At 41.1% G+C, this 22,706-nt stretch overlaps 1 long non-coding RNA gene across 16 annotated transcripts in view; it reads left to right on the top strand.

The window, feature by feature from the left end:
* The window catches only part of LOC311444334, a 48,841-nt gene that overhangs the window by 5,279 nt on the left and 20,856 nt on the right, over positions 1-22,706 (top strand). For 11 of the 16 annotated variants that reach the window (XR_014697821.1, XR_014697822.1, XR_014697823.1 and 8 more), the window contains 2 exons: positions 5,567-11,693; positions 12,309-14,912. The exons of 2 other annotated variants lie outside the window; for them this stretch is intronic. This is a non-coding gene — a long non-coding RNA (uncharacterized lncRNA). Of the gene's footprint in view, positions 1-5,566; positions 11,694-12,308; positions 14,913-22,706 lie in introns of those variants that run through there. 3 more of the 16 variants (XR_014697824.1, XR_014697825.1, XR_014697827.1) reach the window with 2 other exon arrangements.

The raw sequence follows: 22,706 nt of genomic DNA, 5'->3' as shown, positions 1-22,706 counted from the left end.
CCTCTTAGGTGAACTACCCCCTCCTCCTTACCAGCAGAGAGGTTAGGACTTTTTAAGAAGGAGAGGAAGTCTTTATTCAAGGACCCCAACAGCCTAGCTGAACAATTAGACCAGTTCCTACGACCTGATTTATACTCTTGGGGGAGGGAATTATGTCTATAAGTATGTTGTTTAGAGGGAAAGAAATGGGAATGATCAGGAGGAGAGCTGCTATACAAGAATGGGAAAGAGCTCATCCTCCAGGACCAGGGGTAATACCGGCAGGGCAGAAATACCCACTTGCCAATCCTGGCTGGAATAATAATAGTGTGCAACACAGAAATCATATGAGAGACTTGGGGTCAGAATGAGAAAGTACTTGGGGATGAGACCTGATGACCCAGTATCCCAAGGGCTCTTGAAAGTTCATTGTGTGATTAAAGCCTGGAAAAATATGCAGAAAATGCTTCAGAAGGTGGGGGGATGTAGTGAACAGTCACTGGGGGACCCTCCTGCGGGAGGCCCTGGAGGTGTGTGTCTGGAGGGGAGATGAGAAGGAAAAGCAGAGAGCGAAACTAATGGTATTGACAGTGCAGCGGGTAGTGAGGCAGAGGGTTGGAGAAAGATGAAGAAAATCTTCAGGGGGAGTCAGGGCCAGGATGGAAAGGAGAGGAAGAGAGATGAAGGAATGGCAGGCAAAGAAGGCTGCCTGTGTTGTGGCCCGAGTCCTAGCAGAGACAGGCTTTGATAAGATGTTTTAAGTGTGGCCAGGCTGGCCACTTCGAATAGGAATATCTGGAGTGGAAGAAGGAGGAAAGAAGGAAAATGGGATGAAATATGCTATATTGATATGTTGTTTCAGTATCTTGGAGGGAAAAGGTATGGAATTAAGTTGGACCCTGACTGAGCCTTTGGTGCTGGTATTAGAAAAGTACAGTCTGGAGAAAGATGAAGGAAGTGTTAAAAGGGTTGCTGAAGGTGTTAAAGGTGTGGCATGCAATATTTAACAGAGCTGTCTGAAGTTGAATGAGCAGGGAAAGAGGATGTAGGCATTATCTAAGTAACAGTCTAGAAGTTTTGGTATATTTGCATATTTGCTGTGGTGTTTGGTCAGTTTCCCAAGCATCGGGGAGGGGGACGGTGGGGGGGAACAGCCTGCTCCACCAGGGGCCTCTCCAGCGGCCGCAGGGGGGCTTCGGCTCCAGCGCCTGGAGCGCCTCCTCCCCCTCCTTCTGCACTGACTTTGGTGTCTGCGGGGGGGTTTCTCGCTCTCCCAACTGCTGTTGAGCAGCAGGTTTTTGTTTGTTTCTTTGTTTGTTTGTTTTCGTGGATGTGCTCTCACAGAGGCACGGACTGTATTGCTCATGGCTTGGCTCTGGGCAGCAGTGGGCCCCTGTGGGGCCAGATGAAATTGTCCCTTATCTGCCACGGGGAGGTTTCTGGGTTTTTCTCACGGGGGCTGCCACTGCAGTTTCCCACCCCCCTACTCACAGCCCCCGAACCTTGCCATCAAACCCAATCCACTGGGGAACAGCTAGGTCATTACTGACCTGTAAAGTATCAGGGATTAAATTAACTAATGAAACCCTAAAAAGTGGGGCTGGGATAACAGTGCCACTTTGGGGGGGATACCAAGCTGAGACTAGGGGATAAAATGATCACTGGGTAATTATTGTATGTACCCAAGGCAAGGACTAATTTGTTGAGAAGGGATTTGATGATTAAATTGGGCATTCAAATAGTAAATTGTTAGACTGGAATAACAGTGTTATGAATGGAGTGCTCTCTGGCCCTGAGAGCAAACATACATGTATATTCACCTCTGACTGGAAAGACCCTTAAATGGGGGCGGAAGCAACAATATAGGTGGACAATTTTACCTCAGGGGTTTACAGGGACACCTATCTATTTGGGTCAGTTTAAATAACAAAAGATTTTGGAGCAATTACAACCTCCCAAGGAGGTATTAATGTTACAGATATGTGGATCATTTTCTATTGTCAGGACAGGAGAAAAGAGTTGTGAAGAAAGCTACTAACAAGCTATTCAACTTTCTGGGAAAGCAGGGCTTGGGAGTATTAATAAATAAATAAATAAATAAATTACAATATGGAGAAAGAGAAGTCAGGTATTTAAGGCATCTAATGTCTGAAGGAAAACAGAATAAATGCAGAGAGGATTCAGGGAATTGTTGAAAATTAAGAAAGAACTAAAAAGTTTTAAAAGAAAGATTTTTTTAAGGAATCAGGAGCCAGGAAGTCTGAAGGAAAATCGATACTCCCTGATGGGAGAGAAATGCTGAATAAAGTGATAATGAGGCAAATATTAACTGTTTTACATCAGAAGAGTCATTAGGAGGTGCAAGCAATGTGTGATGTTGTGCTAAGAAAGTATGTCTGTGTAGGAATATACACTTTAGGGAAGCACATATGTAGAGGATGTACCATATGTCAAAAGGTAAATAAAAAGGTGTTCTGTAACCCATCTAGAGGGGGACGGGAGCCAGGGGTTTGACCTTTCCAAAGTATACAGGTAAACTTTACTGAGTTACTTGTTTGTCCTAATTGACCACGTGACTAGATGGGTGTAAGCTTTACTGCAAGGGTTAAAGCAGGCCTTAGAGATTGAGTGGGATTTTCACAGCCCCTGGCACCCCTCCTCTTCTGGGAAGGTGGAGCGAATGAATCAGACATTAAAGAAGCAATTAACTAAACTAGTGTTAGAAACCCAACTTCCTTTGGTAAAATGCTTACTCCTACAGGTTTAAACAGCACCAAGAAAGGATATAGGAATTTCACCATATGAGATGCTGTTCAGATTGCCCTATCTGGGCAGAAGGGATGAGATACCACAATTCAAAATAAGAGAGTTTCCTTAAGAACTGCATTCTGGGGTTGTCCTCTTCTTTGTCATCTCTCAGGACCTGTGGGTTGTTGGCTCAAACCCCACCTTTGGAATTCCCCATTCACCACCATCATCCAGGAAACTGGGTCCTGATTCGGACCTGCAAAGAGTCAACTCCGGCCTGAATGGGAAGGACAATTACTGACCACTGAAACAGCCATAAGAACTGCGGAAAAAGGTTGGACTCACTATACTCGAGTGAAGGCATCTGTCGACGCTAGTACCTGGGAAGCTGTTCCTACAAAAGACTTGTTGGAAGTTGAAATTGAAGAGAAAAATCTCGTAGTGGACTCTGAGCAGGATAAGAGCTTACAATTGTAAACTAACCTTTTATTTTCACAGGTAACTAACAAGTGTGACTTGTGATTGAGAGAAAGGACAGACCTATAGCGAACTGCAGTGCTCCCAAGGGGGGGGGTTGTTATAGTAGTAGTGTACATCTTATTTTTTTTTTGTATCGATAATTATTTGGAAACCTAAGGTTTAAAAATAATGACAGGGAAAAATCGATTACTAATTTTGTTTTTAGTGATTCTAGGCCTCAGAGAAGGCCTCGTTCCATTGGCAACTTGGAAAAGGCATGACCAGATAATAGCAAAAACGGGATACCCCATCAAAATATGGGTGACTGTGACAGAGGGTTATGTACCACAAGCCGTCACATTTGATGCTTGTGAGGTGTTAGCTTGTGGAGATTTCAATGCCCAATGACAATTGAGCAGAAAGAACAAATAACTGGGAGAGACACAACAGCCAGATTGAGAATAGCTGTATGGAAACAATCCTCTATTGCCATCAGAGAAAGGGAGAAACTCAAGGAGAAAACAGGAGAGTAAACAGGAGGCCCTCTGAAATGTGGCAGTTCAAACATTTGAGATTCAAACAGGGTATGGGGACGTGAATGCCTGGATAGAATGGGTCAAATATACTGTCCAGAGTCTCAACTGTAGCTACTGCTATGCTTGTGCCTCGGGATGACCGATTGCCCAGATAGTGCCCTTCCCATGGGGGTGGACCAAAGACTCCCAAGGGATGCGATGTATGATTGCATTGTACCAAGAAAAGACTGCCTGGGGAAATGAGGCCTGTAAGTCTCTCTTTGCTGTTTCTTGCATGATAACAATATCACAGTTCCCCCTGCATTCTCTACAGCTATAGGTAACCATACAGCTTGCCTCTCACGGCAGGGTGTGAGTGCTACCTGGCATCTGGGAGAATTTGCCTTGTGCTACCAAGGACTTGATGGGAAACTGCTCAAGACTAGAGATCCCCAGGGCAGATCTCTGGTGGTACGGTGGAGGGAAGATCTTACGGTCCACCCTACCATCTAATTGGGAAGGCACTTGTGCACTTGTTCAATCAGCTATACCCTTCACCCTGGCATTTGAAAGAGAAACATCACAAATACCCAGAAGAAGTAAAGGAGGCTTAGGAATATCATTTGATGATAGAGTATACATAGATTCTGTTGGGGTACCTAGAGGAGTTCGGGATGAATATAAAGCCAGAAATTAAATTGCTGCAGGGTTTGAGTTACTGTTCTGGTGGGTAACAATCAATAAAAATGTGGATTGGATTAATTATTTCTATTATAATCAGCAGAGATTCATCAATTATACCAAGGATGCGATGAGAGGAATCGCTGAACAACTAGATGCCATCAGCAAAATGGCTTGGGAAAACAGGATAGCATTAGATATGATGCTTGTGGAGAAGGGTGGTGTATGCGTGATGCTGGGCAACCATTGTACTTTTATCCGTAACAATACTGCCCCGGATGGCACAGTAACAAGAGCATTGCAAGGGCTTACCACCCTTGCCAATGAATTAGCAGAAAATTCGGGAGCAGACACTTCCATCACAGGATGGTTGAAATCTTGGTTTGGTAAATGGAAAGGGATGGTAATGTCCATATTTACATCCTTGATTATAGTAGCAGGAGTTTTGGCAGCTATTGGCTGTTGCGTTATCCCCTGTGTAAGGGGACTTGTCCAGCGGTTAATTGAAACCACATTATTGAAACAAATGACCATAGATCCACCACCCTACTCAGATAAAATGATATTAGAGGAAATGGAGAGCAAAGAAAGTGAAGAAGAGGAAGATATTTACCAAATTACACTTAAAATTAATAAATAAATAAAAATAAAAAGAGTTTTTGCAAAAATCAACAGTTTATAAAAAAAAGAAAAGGGGGGAATTGTGGGAATAGAAATGTTGTTTTTGCAGAGTTACATTGTTTAGAAGGAGGGAATGTGGTACTGAGATATGCTTACAGTGATAAGAAAGTTTAGCAGGCGACCTTGTAAAATGCAGACAACCAGACTTCTTAGGACAATTAGGTGAAAATCACGGTGTCAAGTCAAGTCAGATAAGTGAAGAAACATTACCACTTCAAGCAGTAAAAATGTCAAAAGAAATTTGAAATTTAACAGGCCAGCGACTGAAGGCCATGCATTGTTTGTGAAGCATCAGATAGATTGTGAATCTGGATTACCCACTCAGTGGGGAAACAGGGGAGGGTCCTGCCATCAAAAGGTATATAAACTGTGTTTTGGAACTAGTAGATGCGCTCTCTCCTGCTTGTGGGGCGCCCGCCATTGCAATCGCGAATAAATTACTACTTCACTGAGATCCTCGCCTGAGCCTAAGTTATTGGCTACGGAGTGTTTCTCACAGGCAGACTGGGGGTGGCAGGAGAAGCTGTAGTAAGCTTGAGCTGAGTGACTGAACGGATGTGATGTGGTTGTGTGGTACCTGTAAGAAGCAGATATGGTTGTATCTGTATGTATTAGTATACAGCACTGGAAGAATTGTTTGAGTAAGCTGGGACGTGATAAGGATCACCTTTGGCAGACTTGACTGTTTAAAGGCTTGTGCTGCCAGATACTAATTAATGATACTGATGTGTTCTGTCCTGGCAGGAATGTATTGTTGGACTGAAGTAAATATGAATAGGAAATTTTGAAGCATGTGAACAGTCACAGCATGTACATGTATATGTTTCAGCTGTGTGGTACGTATGGTTTTGTTATAAATGAAGTCTCATCTCAATCTGAATTTAATATTTATACTTATAAAAGGTATAAAAGGTGTTATAAATGAAGTCTCAACTCTGAATTTAGTAACATAAAAGAATATTTATAAAAGGCAAGTAAACAGCGCTGGGTGTGCGGGGAGTTTATGCTCTACCAACACGCACACACAAACATCAAACATTCTAAATATACAGAACATTGCTTTACATACTAAACCCGAGTACGCCTATACATATGCACAATCAGAAAAGGTAACAAACAATCCTTTAAGTTCCATGACTTAACAGTCTCCATTTTCCATTCCTTTTCTTGATTACAAATAAGTCTCCATTTTCCATTCCGTTTGAACAATATGTCTTGCTTTAAGTTGTCAAGCAACTCGGTCTTCAGGCCTTATGTATCCCGTTCTTCCCGGATTGAAGAAAAGCATATCCATCTCCTTTTCAAGGCCAATAGGCCTGGGTCAAAAGGCACGTTCAGGTCAGCAGGGGGCGTAACAGCAAAAGCCTTCGATGGCTGTAGCAGCAGAGGGGCCCATGGTGTAGCAGTCGGATCAGTAAAGGAGCCTGCAGCTCCCTCACTATCTGGCAAGCCACACGTTTCTGACTGTGGTCCCACACGGCTCTTTAAGGCCTCAGAGACTGCTCGCCAGGTGCTGAGCAATCCCACTGCAACCTTGCCATTTTTAGTTGCAGAGTCCCACACCTTAACATAAATTTGGTCCCGTGTTTCAGGATCATAAACTGTCTGATTGTTAATAAGGAGAATAAGCTGTAAGGTTACCAGGACAGTCTTTGTTCCTAAGGATGTATGATTCCCCATAATGCACAACTGCTTACCAGTGAGAGGCAGTTGTGTGCACGGGTCCGCTTCTCTCCAGCTCCATTGCACCTATTTCCAGTGACTTTCTGTGCAAGCTTCTCTGAGCAGTTTGCTGAGTTTGGCCGAACCTATCTTCCTGAGGCAATCAAAGTGCCTTTTCCCATCCTGGTCTCCATTCTGCTAGCTTGTTCCTCTTCACTCCTTTTTCATGCTTCTTTATTGATGATGTAACTTCATTGTGTTGCCTTTTTTTTTTTTTTTTATCTTGAGGGCAGGCTCCCCTCTTATACCTTTCTCCCCACAGCAGTTCTTTTCAAAACAACTTTTCATTGGTCAAACAACTTTGGAAATAACAGCAACAGCAAACACCCAGAAATTTCCATGCCTTAATGGCTGGAGAACAAGAAACCCAAAACTGCATGGGGTCTCCTGCATCACCCTTCTTTGTTCCTTCTAAACTCTTTTACATTCCTGATGGCCTCATCGTTAAAAGTCTGATGTTATCATCAACCACGGGCTTTCTGACCCCCATGGCCACACTCCTAAATCTCCCCCTTCTTTATTAATAACAACCATTTTCTCGACGTGAATTACCACTCCATATATAACAGTTTTAAGATGTTGTGTAGTGGTAATGATGTCATTCTGTCTGCACCAAGTTCCATAGAATGCACTACCAGGAAGGGGACAACACAACAGATCACATCTATGCTGCAAGGTTGCAATGGAACAACGTACATAAACGGAGTATAATTAGGATTATAGTGAAGCCAAAATGGATTTTTGCAGCACATGCAGAAACACTGGGCATCCCGTAAGTTGATTTAGCCGCTGTTACAAGTGAAGCTGTGATAGCAGACTCAAGAATGGGCTGCACCCTGGTAATTGCTTGGTAGCCAGAATTTGTGTTGTTACCGGTATCCAAAATGGCTGGGTACGTGCATGTTCTCTGTGTCCATTCAGGATGGGATTGCTCTGTCTTAATGTAGGCATATAAAAGGCTTAAGTATGGGGGAATAAACATGTTTTTGCAGAGTTACATTGTTTAGAGGAAAGGAATGTGGTACTGAGATATGTTTGCAGTGATAAGAAAACTTAGCAGGAGACCTTGTAAAATGCAGACAACCAGACTTCTTAGAACACTTAGGTGAAGATCATGGTGTCAAGTCAGATAAGTGAAGAAACATTACCACTTCAAACAGTAAAAAAGTCAAAATTTGAAATTTAACAGGCCAGCAACTGAAGGCCATGCATTGTTTGTGAAGCATCGGATAGGTTGTGAACCTGGATTACCCAGTCAATGGGGAAACAGGGGAGGGTCCCAGTCATTGAGAAATAAAGTATATAAACCGTGCTGTGTGACTGGTAGGTGTGCTCCTGCTTGTGGGGCACCTGCCATTGCAATCGCGAATAAATCACTACTTCACTGAGATCCTCGCCAGAGCCTAAGTTATTGGCTACGCAGTGTTTCTCACAATTTGGGGGCTCATCCGGGAGCCAGTCACCTACTGCGGAGCCCCACCAGTGCAGCAGCAGGAAGGCATGCCCCACTGATTTCAGCAGCCCTGTGCATCGACGGTGGCGGTTCTGCGGAGAGCTGATGGGGCCAGAGACTGATTAAAGAGGCAGAATCCGTGAAGTAGTGGGGAAAGGAAGAAGGTAGGCACTCCGGGTTTTAAGAATCGATCCGGTAACTCTGTGCATAGACCAAGGTAAGAAATATTAAGTATTGCCTTGGGGGTCGGGCGAGGCTCTGCATGGTGTGTGACTGAGACGTACTTTTGTACAAAGCAAGTGTGGAGTCCTGATCCACAGTTCCATGGCTCTGTGAGACCGGGAAGGAGGGTTCCATAGCTCCGCGAGGGGCACAGCCAGAGATGGACGAAGCATGAGGTGAGGGAGAGAAAGGATGAGTCTTGGGAAATTTGGTGTACGGTAAACGCTTGCATGGGGAAGTGCTTGGCAGTACACCAGGGAATCTGGTAAGCTCATAGGCGTGTGGTACCCCTTGCACAGGGAAGTGTTTGGCAGTACACCCCCATTTTCCAGAATTGGAACGTTAGTGTGTGGTGCCCTTCAGGAGGGAAGTTTCTGTAGCAGCACGCTGACAAGGGCTAGGAAAAATGGGAAATAAGAGTTCCAGGGGAAAGAAAGATATCCTTGGGGGAGTGCCTACTGACAGTTCTTCCTGAAGAATGATAAGAAATCGGAAAAATAATCTCAAAATTAGAGGAGATGATAAAAGAAAAAAAAAAAAAGGTTAAATATTGTGTATCAGTCTGGACAAAAGAAACAATTAAGGAAATAGCAGTATTTTGGCCAAAACATGGGTCTTATGAAAATTCAGGCTTTAAATTTATATGTAAACAATAAGATTACTTTTTTGGAGAAGGAGACAAGTTATGCTCCTTATAATCCTGATATTGTGCCGGTTCCAGCAGCAGTCTCTCCAGGAAGGGAGACAGGGACTGCAATTAACACTGTACCTAGAGAAGAGTGTACTCTAGGCTCTGGCAAGAATTAGAACAAGGTAGAAGAGATACTGAGAATTTTGCCTTCCCTGATACTAACAGTACTAACACTAACTGAGTATGCTCTTAGGTGAACTCCGCCCCTTCCTTACCAGCAGAGAGATTAGGAGTTTTAAGAAGGAGATCTTAGTTAAGTCTTTAATTGAGGACCCCATCAGGCTAGCTGAACTATTAGACCAGTTCCTAGGACCTAACGTATACTCTTGTGGGGAAATGATGTCTATACTAAGTATGTTGTTTACAGGGGAAGAAATGAGAATGATCAGGAGGAGAGCTGCTGTACAAGAAAGGAAAGGAGCTCATCCTCTGGGACCGGGGGTAATACCAGCAGAGCAGGGGTGCCCACTTGCCCATCCTGGCTTGAGTGGTGACAGTGGTGATAGGCACAGGGCTTGTGGGGGAGACTTGGGGTCGGGGTGGGGGAGTGCTCAGGGTGAGTCCCGAGGACTCGATATACCAAGGGTTCTTGAAAGTGTGTTTTGTGATTAAAGCCTGGCAAGATACACAGAAAAAGCTCCAGAAGGTGGGGGGATATAATGAACAGACACTGGGGGGGGCCTCCTGCAGGAAGCCCTGAAGGTGTATGTCAGGAGGGGAGATGAGAAGGAAAAGCAGAGAGCGAAACTAATGGTATTGACAGTGTACCAGGTAGCGAGGCAGAGGGTTGGAGAAAGAGGAAGAAAAGTTTCAGAGGGCGTCAGGGCCAGGATGGAAAAGAGAAGAAGAGAGATGAAGGAATGGCAGGCAAGGAAAGCTCAGGGACAGGCTTTGAAGTGTGGCCAGGCTGGCCACTTCAACTAGGAATATCCATAGTGGAAGGTGGAGGAGAGAAGGAAAATGGGATGAAATATGGTATACTGATATGTTGTTTCAGCATCCTGGAGGGAGAAAGGTATGGAATTAAGTTGGCCAATGACGGAGCCTTTGGTGAAAGTACAGGCTGGAGAAAGACAGAAGTGTTAAAAAGGGTTGCTGAAGGTGTTAAAGGTGTGGCATGTAGCATCTGACAGAGCTGTCTGAAGTTGAATGAGCAGGGAAGTAGGATGTAGGCATTGTCTAAGTAACAGTCCAGAAGTTTTGGTATATTTGCTGTGGTGTTTGGTCAGTTTCCCAAGGGGGGACAGCCTGCTCCACCAGGGGCCTCTCCGCAGGCTGCAGGGGCGCTTTGGCTCCAGCACCTGGAGCACCTCCTCCCCCTCCTTCTGCATGACTTCGGTGTCTGTGGGAAGGTTTCTTGCTCCTCACTCTCCCAGCTGCTGTTGAGCAGCAGGTTTTTGTTTGCTTGTTTTTGTTTTCTTGGATGTGCTGTCACAGAGGCACAGACTATGTTGCTCATGGCTTGGCTCTGGGCAGCGGTGGGCCCCTTTGGGGACAACTGAAATTGTCCCTTATCTGCCACGGGGAGGCTTCTGGATTTTTCTCGTGTGGGCTGCTGCTGCAGCCCCCCCCCGCCCCCCCCCCCCCCCCCGAACCTTGCCATCGAACCCAATACACTGGGGCAGCTAGGTCATTAGTGGCTTGTAAAGTATCAGGGATTAAATTAACTAATGAAACCCTTAAAAGTGATGGGGGTAGAAGGGGCTGGGATAACAGTGCCACTTCTGGAGGATTCCAAGCTGAGAGTAGGGAATAAAATGATCACTGGGCAATTACTGTATGTACCCAAGGTAAGGACTAACTTGTTGGGAAGGGATTTGATGATGAAATTGGGCATTCAAATAGTAAATTGTTAGACTGGAATAACAGTGTTATTAACGGAGTGCTCTCAGGCCCTGAGAGCAAAGATATATTCACTTCTGACTGGAAAGACCCTGAAATGGGGGCAGAAGCAGCAATACAGATGGACAGTTTTACCTCAGGTTTATAGGGCCACCAATTTATTTGGGCAAGTTCTAGAACAGATTTTGGAGCAATTGCAACCTCCCAAGGAGGTATTACTATTACAAATATGTAGATGATTTTTTTATTGTCAGGACAGGAGAAAAGAGTTGTGAAGGAAGCGACTAACAAGCTATTCAACTTTACGGGAAAGCAGGGCTTGGGAGTATTGAAAAATAAATTACAATATGTAGAAAGAGAAGTCAGGTATTTAAGGCATTTAATATCTGAAGGAAAATGAAGAATAAATCCAGAGAGGATTCAAGGAACTGTTGAAAATTAAGAAAGAACTAAAAAGTTTTAAAAGAAAGATATTTTTTTTTAAGGAATCAGGAGCCATGAAGTCTGAAGGAAAATGGATACTCCCTGATGGGAGAGAAATGCTGAATAAAGCACCAATGAGGGAAATATTAATTGTTTTACATCAAGAGAGTCATTGGGAGGTGCAAGCAGCGTGTGATGTGCCAAGTACATGCATGTCTGTGTAGGAATATACACTTCAGTGAAGCAAATATGCAGAGGATGTACCACATATCAAAAGGTAAATAAAAAGGTCATCCATAACCCACCTAAAGGGGGATGGAAGCCAGGGAGTCGACTTTTTCAAAGTATACAGGTAGACTCTACTGAGTTACCTAAAGTAGGGAGACTTAAGTACTTGTTTGTCCTAATTGACCATCTGACTGGATGGGTGTCAGCTTTCCCCTCAGTATCTGCCACTGTGATCACAGTGGCTAAGGTATCACTGGAGCAAATAGTCCCTAGATATGGGATAGTTGAAAACATTGATTCAGATCAAGGAAGTCATTTTACTCCACAAGTACAGCAAGGGTTCATGCAGGCCTTTGAGACTGAGTGGGATTTTCACAATCCCTGGCACCCCTCCTCTTCTGGGAAGGTGGAGCGAATGAACCAGAAGTTAAAGAAGTAATTAACTAGATTAGTGTTAGAAACCAAACTTCCTTGGGTAAAATGCTTACCTGTAGCACTTCTACAGGTTCAAACAGCACCAAGGAAGGATATAGGAATTTCACCATATGAGATGCTGTTTGGATTACACTATCTGGGCAGAAGGGATGAGATACCACAATTCAAAACAAGATACCACAATTAAAAACTGTATTCTGGAGTTGTCTTCTTCTTTCTCATCTCTCAGGACCCGTGGGCTGTTGGCTCAAACCCCACCTTTGGAATTCCCCATTCATCACCATCAACCAGGAAATTGGGTCCTGATTCGGACCTGGAAAGGATCAACTCCAGCCTGAATGGGAAGGACACTAACCACTACTAACCAAGTACTACTAACCACTGAAACAGCCATAGGAACTGAGGAAAAAGGTTGGACTCACTGTACTCGAGTGAAGACATCCGTTGACCCTAGTACCTGGGAAGCTGTTCCTACAGAAGACTCGTTGGAAGTTGAAATCGAAGAGTAAAATCTCGTTGTGGACTCTGGGCGGGATAAAAGCTTACAATTGTAAACTAACCTTTTATTTTCACAACTAATGTGTGTGACTTGTGATTGAGAGAAAGGACAGACCTACAGCGAATTGAAGTGCTCCCAAGGGGGGGTTGTTATAGTAGTAGTTTACATCTTATTCTTTGTATTGATCATTATTTGGAAACGAAAGGTTTAAAAATAATGACAGGGAAAAATCAATTTTATTTTTTTAGTGATTGTAGGCCTCAGAAGGCCTTAGTCAATTGGCAACTTGGAAAAGACATGACCAGATGATAGTAAGACAGGATACCCTGTAAAAATATGGGTGGATGTGACAGAGGGTTATGTACTACAATCTGTCATATTTGATGCTTGTGAGGTGTTAGCTTGTGGAGATTTAATTGTCCAACGACAATTGAGTAGAGAGAACAAATAACTGGGAGAGACCCAACAGCCAGATTGAGAATGGCTGTATGGAAATGGTCCTCTATTGCCATCAGAGAAAGGGAGAAACTCAAGGAGAAAACAAGAGAAAACAGGAGGCCCTCTTTGAAATGCAGCAGTTCAAACATTTGAGATTGAAACAGGGTATGGGGATGTGAATGCCTGGATAGAATAGGTCCAGTATACCGTCCAGAGTCTCAGCCATGGCAATTGCTATGCTTGTGCCTCGGGATGACCGATTGCCTAGATAGTGCCCTTCCCATTGGGGTGGACCAAGGATTCCCAGGAGATGCGATGTATGATTGCATTGTACCAAGAGAAGTCTGCCTGGGGAAATGAGGCCTGTAAGTCTCTCTCTTTGCTGTTCCCTTCCTTGCATGATAGCAATATCAGGGTTCCCCCTGCATTCTCTACAGCTCATACAGCGTGCCTCTAATGGCAGGGTGTGAGTGGTACCCAGCATCTGGGAGAATTTGCCTTGTGCACGAGGATTTTGAACGCTACCAAGGACTTGATGGGAAACTGCTCAAGACTTGAGACCCCCAGGGCAGATCTCTGGTGGTACTGTGGAGGGAAGATCTTACAGTCCACCCTACCATCTAATTGGGGAGGTACTTGTGCGCTTGTTCAATTAGCTATACCCTTCACCCTGGCGTTTGAAAGAGAAACATCACAAATACCCAGAAGAAGTAAAAGAAGCTTAGGTGTATCATTTGATGATAGAGTATACATAGATTCTATTGGGGTGCCTAGAGGAGTTCCCGATGAACAGAAAGCCAGGAATCAAACTGCTGCAGGGTTCCAGTCACTGTTCTGGTGGGTAACAGTCAATAAGAATGTGGATTGGATTAATTATATTTATTATAATCAGCAGAGATTCATAAATTATACAGTGGATGTGATAAGAGGAATTGCTGAACAACTGGATGCCACCAGCAAAATGGCTTGGGAAAACAGAATAGCATTAGATATGATGCTTGCGGAGAAAGGAGGTGTGTGTGTGTGATACTGAGCAACCACTGTTGCACTTTTATACCCAACAATACTGCCCTGGATGGCACAGTAACTAGAGCATTGCAAGGGCTTACCACCCTTGCCAGTGAATTGGCAGGAAAATAAGGAACAGGCACTTCTATCACTGGATGGTTGGAATCTTGGTTTGATAAATGGAAAGGGATGGTAGTGTCCATATTTATATCCTTCATCATAGTAGCAGGAGTTTTGACAGCTGTTGGTTGTTGCGTTATCCCCTGTGTAAAAGGACTAGTACAGTGGTTAATTGAAAGTGCACTATTGAAACAAGTGACCATGGAGCCACCACCTTACTCAGATAAGATGGTGATATCAGAGGAGATGGAAAATGAAGAGGAATATATCTACCAAATTACACCTTAGAGAAAAGTTTTGCGAAAATCAACAATTTAAAAAGAATAGAAGGGAGGAATTGTGGGAATAAACATGTTGTTTTTGCAGAGTTACATTGTTTAGAGGAAAGGAATGTGGTACTGAGATATGTTTGCAGTGATAAGAAAACTTAGCAGGAGACCTTGTAAAATGCAGACAACCAGACTTCTTAGAACACTTAGGTGAAGATCATGGTGTCAAGTCAGATAAGTGAAGAAACATTACCACTTCAAACAGTAAAAAAGTCAAAAGAAATTTGAAATTTAACAGGCCAGCAACTGAAGGCCATGCATTGTTTGTGAAGCATCGGATAGGTTGTGAACCTGGATTACCCAGTCAATGGGGAAACAGGGGAGGGTCCCAGTCATTGAGAAATAAAGTATATAAACCGTGCTGTGTGACTGGTAGGTGTGCTCCTGCTTGTGGGGCACCTGCCATTGCAATCGCGAATAAATCACTACTTCACTGAGATCCTCGCCAGAGCCTAAGTTATTGGCTACGCAGTGTTTCTCACAAGTGGATATATGGGTTTATGTGTTTTATGGATTATTTATAAGGAGTGTTTATAGTGTCTTGGTAGGATAGCAGATTTTTTTTCTAGTATCTAGACACTTACATAAGATTTTTAAGTTAGAGACTTACACTTTGAAGTAGTAACAAACTTGCTGAGATTCTGTGGCTCCACATGACAAGGGATTTTGCGTTATGTACAACCAATAGCTCCAGTCTTTGCTGGCCCTTCAGCAGCAACACTGAGACATAGCACAGTATGGGAAACATAAGGTTTCTCCCTTGGTCAGTTTGGATCATAGTGGCAATAGATTCCTGTGGCTGCCATAGCAGCAACAATTTCCTGTAACCCTGAGCAAGGTTTGAGGGTCTCAAAAACTATCTGCAAGTCAGAGTTTAGGGACTACAGTTTCATACTGTGCTATTAAATCCATTGCAACATTATTCGGTGCTTCCAAGTGTCATGGTCTGCTATTGTGATATATTCAAGGCTTTCCTAGTTAAAAGAAAAAGTGTAACCAAGGAAAGCCCATGTATCTAAGCAAGGCAGAGAAGTATAAGCAAGTAACAAAATAAAAGTTGGGTCTTGATCATATGCTGCAGTCTTGGTGCTTCTATAACAAGTTGGGAAAGTAGCGCTCTTAGGAGTTATTTTCTGTACGTTTAAACTGTTTTCAATTTCAAACATCATTATTGATTGTGGAGAGGATAAAAAAAAGTCCCTCATTCCATTTATGTTTGGTAACTGATTTTAGTGGCTATAAGAATGTTGAGTTTATTTTACTAGGTTTATGAATGGTTTTAAAGAATTCATAAAATCTCACTGTATGCGTGCATGTGTACCCCAGAAGTCTACCCTGGAACTTGAAAAGTTAATTACATTGCTAAATTTCTTTGGGTTGCTTAAAAAAAAATTGCAAATGTAAGTGAGCCCTTGGGGCAAAGCACTGGCATTAGCTCACTGCTGACATGTCTCGCACTTCTCTTACAATTTTAAAGAAGTGTGGGTCTGAAACTACTTCCTGCCTTGTCCTGTAATCTGATTTCTGCCATCCTCTGGAATTTTTGCCTCTGTAGGTACTTGTGATATCTACTCCATATCTCCACATATTCCATTCAAATAAAATAAAACAATTCTGAAGATGTAAAGTCGCTAATACTGATGTTTCGTATTTCAGGATCAAAAGCCTTATGTCTAATTTCTAAGGGTACATATGTTATAACTGTCTTTAACAAAAAAAAAAAAAATCTTTCAGTAGTGTAAGCTAAAGAAAAAAACCTACACTTAACATGCACTAAAAGCAGGGTATGTACTGTCACAAACCCTGATCACTATTATTCAATGATTAACTTATTGATTATAACTTATTCTTAACAGATCAAGTGCCAGTTCTCTTCTCACACATGTACGCTAGTCCTTCCTTTTCCACAGGTGCTTATTATCAGTATTAAAAGTTGTGGTGTGGAATGAATGAATTCATTTATGATTCAATTTTCTAGAGACCTGCTAGAGTGATCAATTTCACTGAGACTTGGAGAGTCAGGAAAGCAAAATTAGTCTAAGATGTAATCAAAGAATTGAAGAGTAGAGTTCACAGAGTTTCACAAATCATCTCAGGACTTGAGCCTTTGCAGTGTTGTGGACATGAGATGTATCAGTGTACCCAGAAGAAGCTGTTGGGCTAGGATGCTACTCTGCCAGCACATGAACTGCCTTGTGCCTGAGGTGGGTATGAAATGCTCCAGTTCCTTCTTGCTGGAGGTGCAAACCTCGTGGTGCCCTGGCAGCCCGTCTGACTTGTTCATTGAGCTGGTCAGGCAGGAAAGTACTTCTCTTCTGCTGCTCTGATATACAGGGTATCTTTGGTCTGGAATATGCTAATTGGTAAACGTGGACCTAGATGACTAAGAAAGTTCATTTTTCAAGAGCAGCTTAGCCAAAATGGGAGGTATTTATATGACCTAGTTTTAGGTGCGTAAATTAAACAGCCATTTTAGGAGCTCTGTGTGGAGAAAGAAAACACTCTCAGGAGAGTGATTCAAAAAGGTGCTCTAAACTAGCTTTGAAATCTCCTCAGATGAACATCTGTCCTTCTGACTATCTAGGTACACTCATTTCTCAATTTAAACATTAAAATTGTGATTATCGTGAGCACTGCTGTATTTGGAATAGGTACGGAAGGGTATGCTAACATTAACGAGTGTCTGGTAGGGCAATTAGTGACCAATGGAGTGAGGCATCTAGCTGCATTTTGTCTCAGTTTGAACACTAAGGCCAAGCATTCATGAAAGCATAAAGGCTTTCAGCTCTTATTGATTTTGTAACTAAATCAGTACTTAATACAATTTCCAATTCTTTATTCAGAAATAAACTTTTTTTTTTTAATCTAAGTTTTTTAAACAGACGTAAGTATTACAGAATTGTTCTTCCTCGACAGTTGTTTTTTTTATTATTATTTTTTAAGTTTCACCAGTGATTTTAGGAGAGTTTAGTTTTCCTGTTCTAAAACAAAGCCGTGTGTTTTGTTTCTCCATGTTTTGCAAATTGTAACTGGGATATTCTCTTTGGGTGACTCTGTTATTGCCAAGAGCAGCATGCTTGGGGACTGTTACTGAATTTAAGATTTAGAGAAATCAAGAACTTGTTTCTTTTAGATGTTTAATTCTTTTTTTCTTGCTTAAAGTCTTCCTTGTGTAATGAACACAATAGAATAAATCATTACTCAAGTTTTAGATGATCTTTTAGCAAGAATTTCAGTGTTTTAGCATAAATAAAAGGTGGTACTGAAAAAAAAATCTAATACAAAGGGAAACATTTTGCTTCAAGTATTCTAAACAGTGCTCTTCCCTTCTGTGGGAATGCAAACCTTTATATATTCTGCCTTGGATATGGTCTTCTGTTCTAAGTTTGTGGCTCAACATAATTATTTTAAATTTTATTAATGTGAATACTTGTATATTCTCCTTTTTACCATGTCTAGCTGCTGCTTTTGTACCCCGATCACATGTCCATTCACATTTATAGATTTTTACAAGTGAGAACTTATATCTCAGTTCCAAGATGATAAATTTATGGGAAAATCAAAGGAATGTTTTCAAACTCTGAAATATTTCTAATCAAACTTCCTAGATTTGATGGGGAATGAAAGAGCTACTATGTCTTGCCAAGAACATTGTGTAGACACTTAGTTGTGAAATTCTCCTGTAGTTCTTCAGAGTCCTTTAACTGTAGTTATAGCTAACTCTATAACTCTAAAACAGTTGAAGCTTTAAGAGTCCATAGGTTTGCTGGAAGCTTATTTTAGCAGAATGCTTGTTTAGGTTTGGCTCCTGTGTTTATTTAAGGATTTACCATGGCAATCTTTTCAGGATCTTCCCTTTGGTTTTTAGATTCTAGCTCCTTTCCTCTTTGATGCCTGATGGTACCATCTCCCTTGACATTCTACCAGAAATTAGTTGATAGATAACTATTCTGTATTCTGTGGAGTTTTACTCCTTCAATTTTTAAATTGAAGAGAAAACTTTAAGTGGAAACCAATCATTACTTATTTATGTTTGTTTGTTTTTCCTTCAGTGAGGTTTTTGGCACAGTGTGTGTCCTTTACACACTGACATGGTAAACAGGTCTGGGCCTTACCTAGATTTGAGCAGCAGATCCCTACAGAACACTCAAATGATTTACTAAATGACTCAGTCTTTCCCTGAATCAGTGCTACATCAGCATCCTACCACTGAGTAATGGATCATGCAGCAGAAGAGTTTGCTCATGAAAAGTATTACGGAACAATCCTTTTTATGGATGCTCTGTTCTGATGGAATAAGGCTTTCCAAAGTGAGGCCTTGCCATGCAGCTTTTTTTTTTTATAGTGAAATTTTACCTGAAACAATTGTTTGCAAGGTACCCTTGCAACTGTGGTGGAATCTCTACAGACTGCATTAGCATCAGTAGAGATGCCCTTGATGCTACGGTCATACAGTGTGGAGGGCTCTGTAGTTGTGGTTCTAGTTGCTAACTGAGTTTTCTTTTACTTTGCATAGCAGCAAGCAACAATTCCAGGGGTTGTTTTGAGGGCAGGATATTGCTAATGTTAATCAGCTTTAGCTTGAGGCTTTATCCTCTGAGTGGCTCTCTTTGAACTGGAATACCTACTCTAGAATTAAACTCACTGTTTTCTCTGTGTATTTTGAAAGTAGTTATCCAAGAATAATTGAAGCTCGATACACCAAGAAAGCTGATCCAGACTGGGTATCAGAGAGTAGCTTTTTTTCCTGCGCAGTTTCCCTGGCAAAAACAAGCCCTTCGAGTGAGGTGCTGTCTTTAAGAGGAAATGCAAAACAGGCAACTAGAGTTTCTCCCATTTGTTTTTCCAAGAGTTAGGATATTAGTCTTGATGACTTTGATATTTTCTTTTGTGTATGTGTTTTTGCTTGTTTGTTTGTTTTTTCTCTTTAGTTGAACTGAATGCAGTAGCCTTAAGTTACAGTTGGAACTTTCTAAGCCCTGCTCTGGAACAGGGTTAGGTTCTAGCCCATCTGGGAGACAGGTTTAGAAGCTTCTCTGTGGCTTTATTTCCCTGTCATCATGTCCTCTTTCATCATAGGTACTGCATCAAGCTATGATTATGATGCATTTGAATCATCCAGAGATTTATTTATATAAGTAGCAGTGTTCTGCCAGATTTGATGCTGCATCAAAAGCAATATAGAACAGATTCTTAAATCTGTTTCCTCCTTCCTTGGCTCTGGAGTTCCAGTCAAGAATGTCTAATTTAATACATTCTGTGCATTATGTGTGGCTATTAAGGTATTTTCTACCATGACAGGAGCTACTTGTAACTAAGGCTATGTAAGTATTTACATTCTAAACTCTAGTTCTTTGAGACACCTATGGAAGAGAAAATTCCAAGTTTTGTTTGAAAAGTGTAAAGTGATTAAATGGAAATGAAAGGCTAATTTATCAAAAGCCAAGCACTCTGGCTCCAAGTCTCAACCATTCCAGTCAGCAAAACAAAATTGCATCGTGATTAAATGATCACAAATTATATTTCATTCAATGCAATAGATCTTGTGATATTCTATATGCAAGTGAGTTTCAGAATGTTTTCTCAGAAATAGACCAATCTATTTGACTAAAGGTTTGAAAAATGAATTATACAATACTAAAAAATACAACCAGTTATTTAAAGGCTATCTAAACAAATACCAGGAGACAAAAGATGTGTCCAATCTCACTTTTGGCATTGCCTAACTCTTCTGTTCTTACCCATGCAAATTCTGTCTTTTGTTCTTTGACTTGTTCCTTTTTTCTAATTAGGGTGTAAATACAATTATTTTCTCTATGTATACATCATCTTACTTCATTAATTTTTTTTTATTTTTTTTTCCTTCAATCTCCCTTAATTATTTAAGAATGCATTTTGTGAGAAAGCTCCTTGGAATGTTTGATGCAAATAATCAAAGCAATAAGTATTTATTGAAGTTTTTCTGGCCACATATTTCACATGAGTTAAAGAATCTTAGAATTATGAAAGATGAAGGAATATTTATATATCCCTTATCCATATGTTACCCATATAAAGATAACAGCGAGAGAAAATATTATACAAATATTTGCTGTAAATCTGCAAGTATACCAAATCTTTCGAATTCCTTTGAGCCCATTAGCAGTTTTGTAACATCTCGTGGGCTTCATTGTGTCTATCAGATCACATCCAACCAGATTTTCTTATAGGTTGAGCACAGCAACTTTCATTCTTTGTACCAGAAAAAGGGAGCTGAAAGAATTTGCATAGTGTTTCTGAAAAAACATGTTCACTATTTACTGATAGCCACCTCTTTTTTGGCAAAATAAATGTTATTGTATGTCAGGGTAACTGAAAAAGCAATAATCAAATAATGGTTGGTATTTGGCAGAAACATTAGACTCTCAATTACAAGTACTTAATCGTATTACCTAACAGAGGATTCTGCACATTATTGTATTCCTCTTATTTTAAAATACCTGACATGAAATCTGTTGTTTAGGATTCTTTCTGTATTTTGGCTTAATATTAGTTATTTGCAGAGTGTTGATTAGATGTTAAATAATTCTTTTAATTCTTGTTGAAGAATTCCTTGCTGCTGCAGGTAAAATAAATACATATATATATATGAGATGTACTGTCCTGAAATCTGAAATAGAGTGCACCTATATTCAAGTTTGTGTTTAGTGACATGATAAAGAGGCAAAGATAGGGACAGAAACTTTCATATCTGAATAGGGTGGCCACAACTACTACTTACAAATTGGATTATGTTTGTTTTGTTTTGTTTCTACATAAACAGGCAATCAGTCAACTACTTTGTTTTTGCATACATGCTGGGAGGCAGGTTACTCATGGAAGTGGAAAGAATGTTTTCAGAAGGATATTGCCATCCCTCTATTTTTCTTAGAAAATGTTAACACTTAGTGTTACATCCAGTTTTGTCTGATGACTGGACTAAGGGGCCAAAAAGCTTGATAAGCCATTTTAAAGGTAGATTGAGTATTTGACTTACACATTTTGGTGTTTATGTCTTTCTTTTACTAAGCCCATATACTGCCTAACTCATCTGGGACTTGTAAACGAACTTGTAAATGATACGGATGTGTAACTAAGGGATGCAGATTTAACACATGGCCCCGTGTAACCCAAGTTGCTGTAACGGCCTGTATGAATCCACTCCAACTACCTTGTAGACCTCACTAGTTTTAAACATTATTTCTCTTCTAGAAGAGAAAGCTCTTCTACAGGTCCTCACCAGGGGTATATTTTACTACTCTGTAAACTAATGTTATTCATTTCACAACAAAAAAGGAATGAAATCCACTGTCTATGTCTCAGCCAACTACTTGCAATCTATTAAACTGCTGCAAGTTGTTTTTGTTTGATCATAACCACTTTAAAATGTTTTTGTTTGGAGTGGACCAAATTGCTCTAAGTGAAAGTACTCTTCAGGTGTTTCTCTGCTATTCCTATGCCTTCTTTCCCCAAAGTTCTTATGAACACCTGCATTGCTATCTGTATAGTATTATGTTGTTAGAGTAAAATATATGAATATTTACCTTTAAATTCTATGTAATGTGCCTGTTGAGTGAAACAGGGTATGCCTTCCTTTAAAGATAAGGTGTTTTTTTCATATGGAAAAGCAAATGAATAAATTCTCAATTTCCCCTTCATAAATATTAATGTGTTTGGTAAAGCACAGGTTAATAAACATTTTTATGTCACTTGTTAAATCATTGACATCAAAATAGAGAAGTATATTCAAAGATATGATGTACCAGCACCTCCTTCCCTCAAGGTAGGAATTAAACCCATTTATTAGAATGTCATTATAGGTTTTTAGGGCCTTTGAAAGCAGATGTTAAGCCAGTTGGTGGAGGTCCTTAATGTCCAAAGCAAGTGGTCATTTTGAAAACTTAAAGGCATTTCTTCCAGTCACATGGCAGATCATTGGCAGTGGTGAAAACTCCGCCATGTTCCTCTAACTGCTCAGCAGGCCTAGGTAAGAGTAACTGGCTTAAATTGAGGATTTTGGTTCACATCTGCTCAGCATGAAAGCTACAGCTCCTTTGTGAGAATCAGCTGGAATTCTTTTATTTCTGTAGTTTGACTTCGTCCTTGTTAATAGCTCTTATTTCATCCAGCCTTTTGTTCTGTCTTGTTTCTGTAGTCATATATTTCTTAGTCACCTATGAATAATATACATTGAACAAGATTGTCTTTTTCTAAA

The sequence above is a fragment of the Aythya ferina genome, assembly GCF_964211825.1.
Source record: "Aythya ferina genome assembly, chromosome: 14".
Lineage (NCBI taxonomy): Eukaryota > Metazoa > Chordata > Aves > Anseriformes > Anatidae > Aythya > Aythya ferina.
The sequence above is the reverse complement of the archived record's forward strand: the minus strand, read 5'-3'. Positions and strand labels throughout refer to the sequence as shown.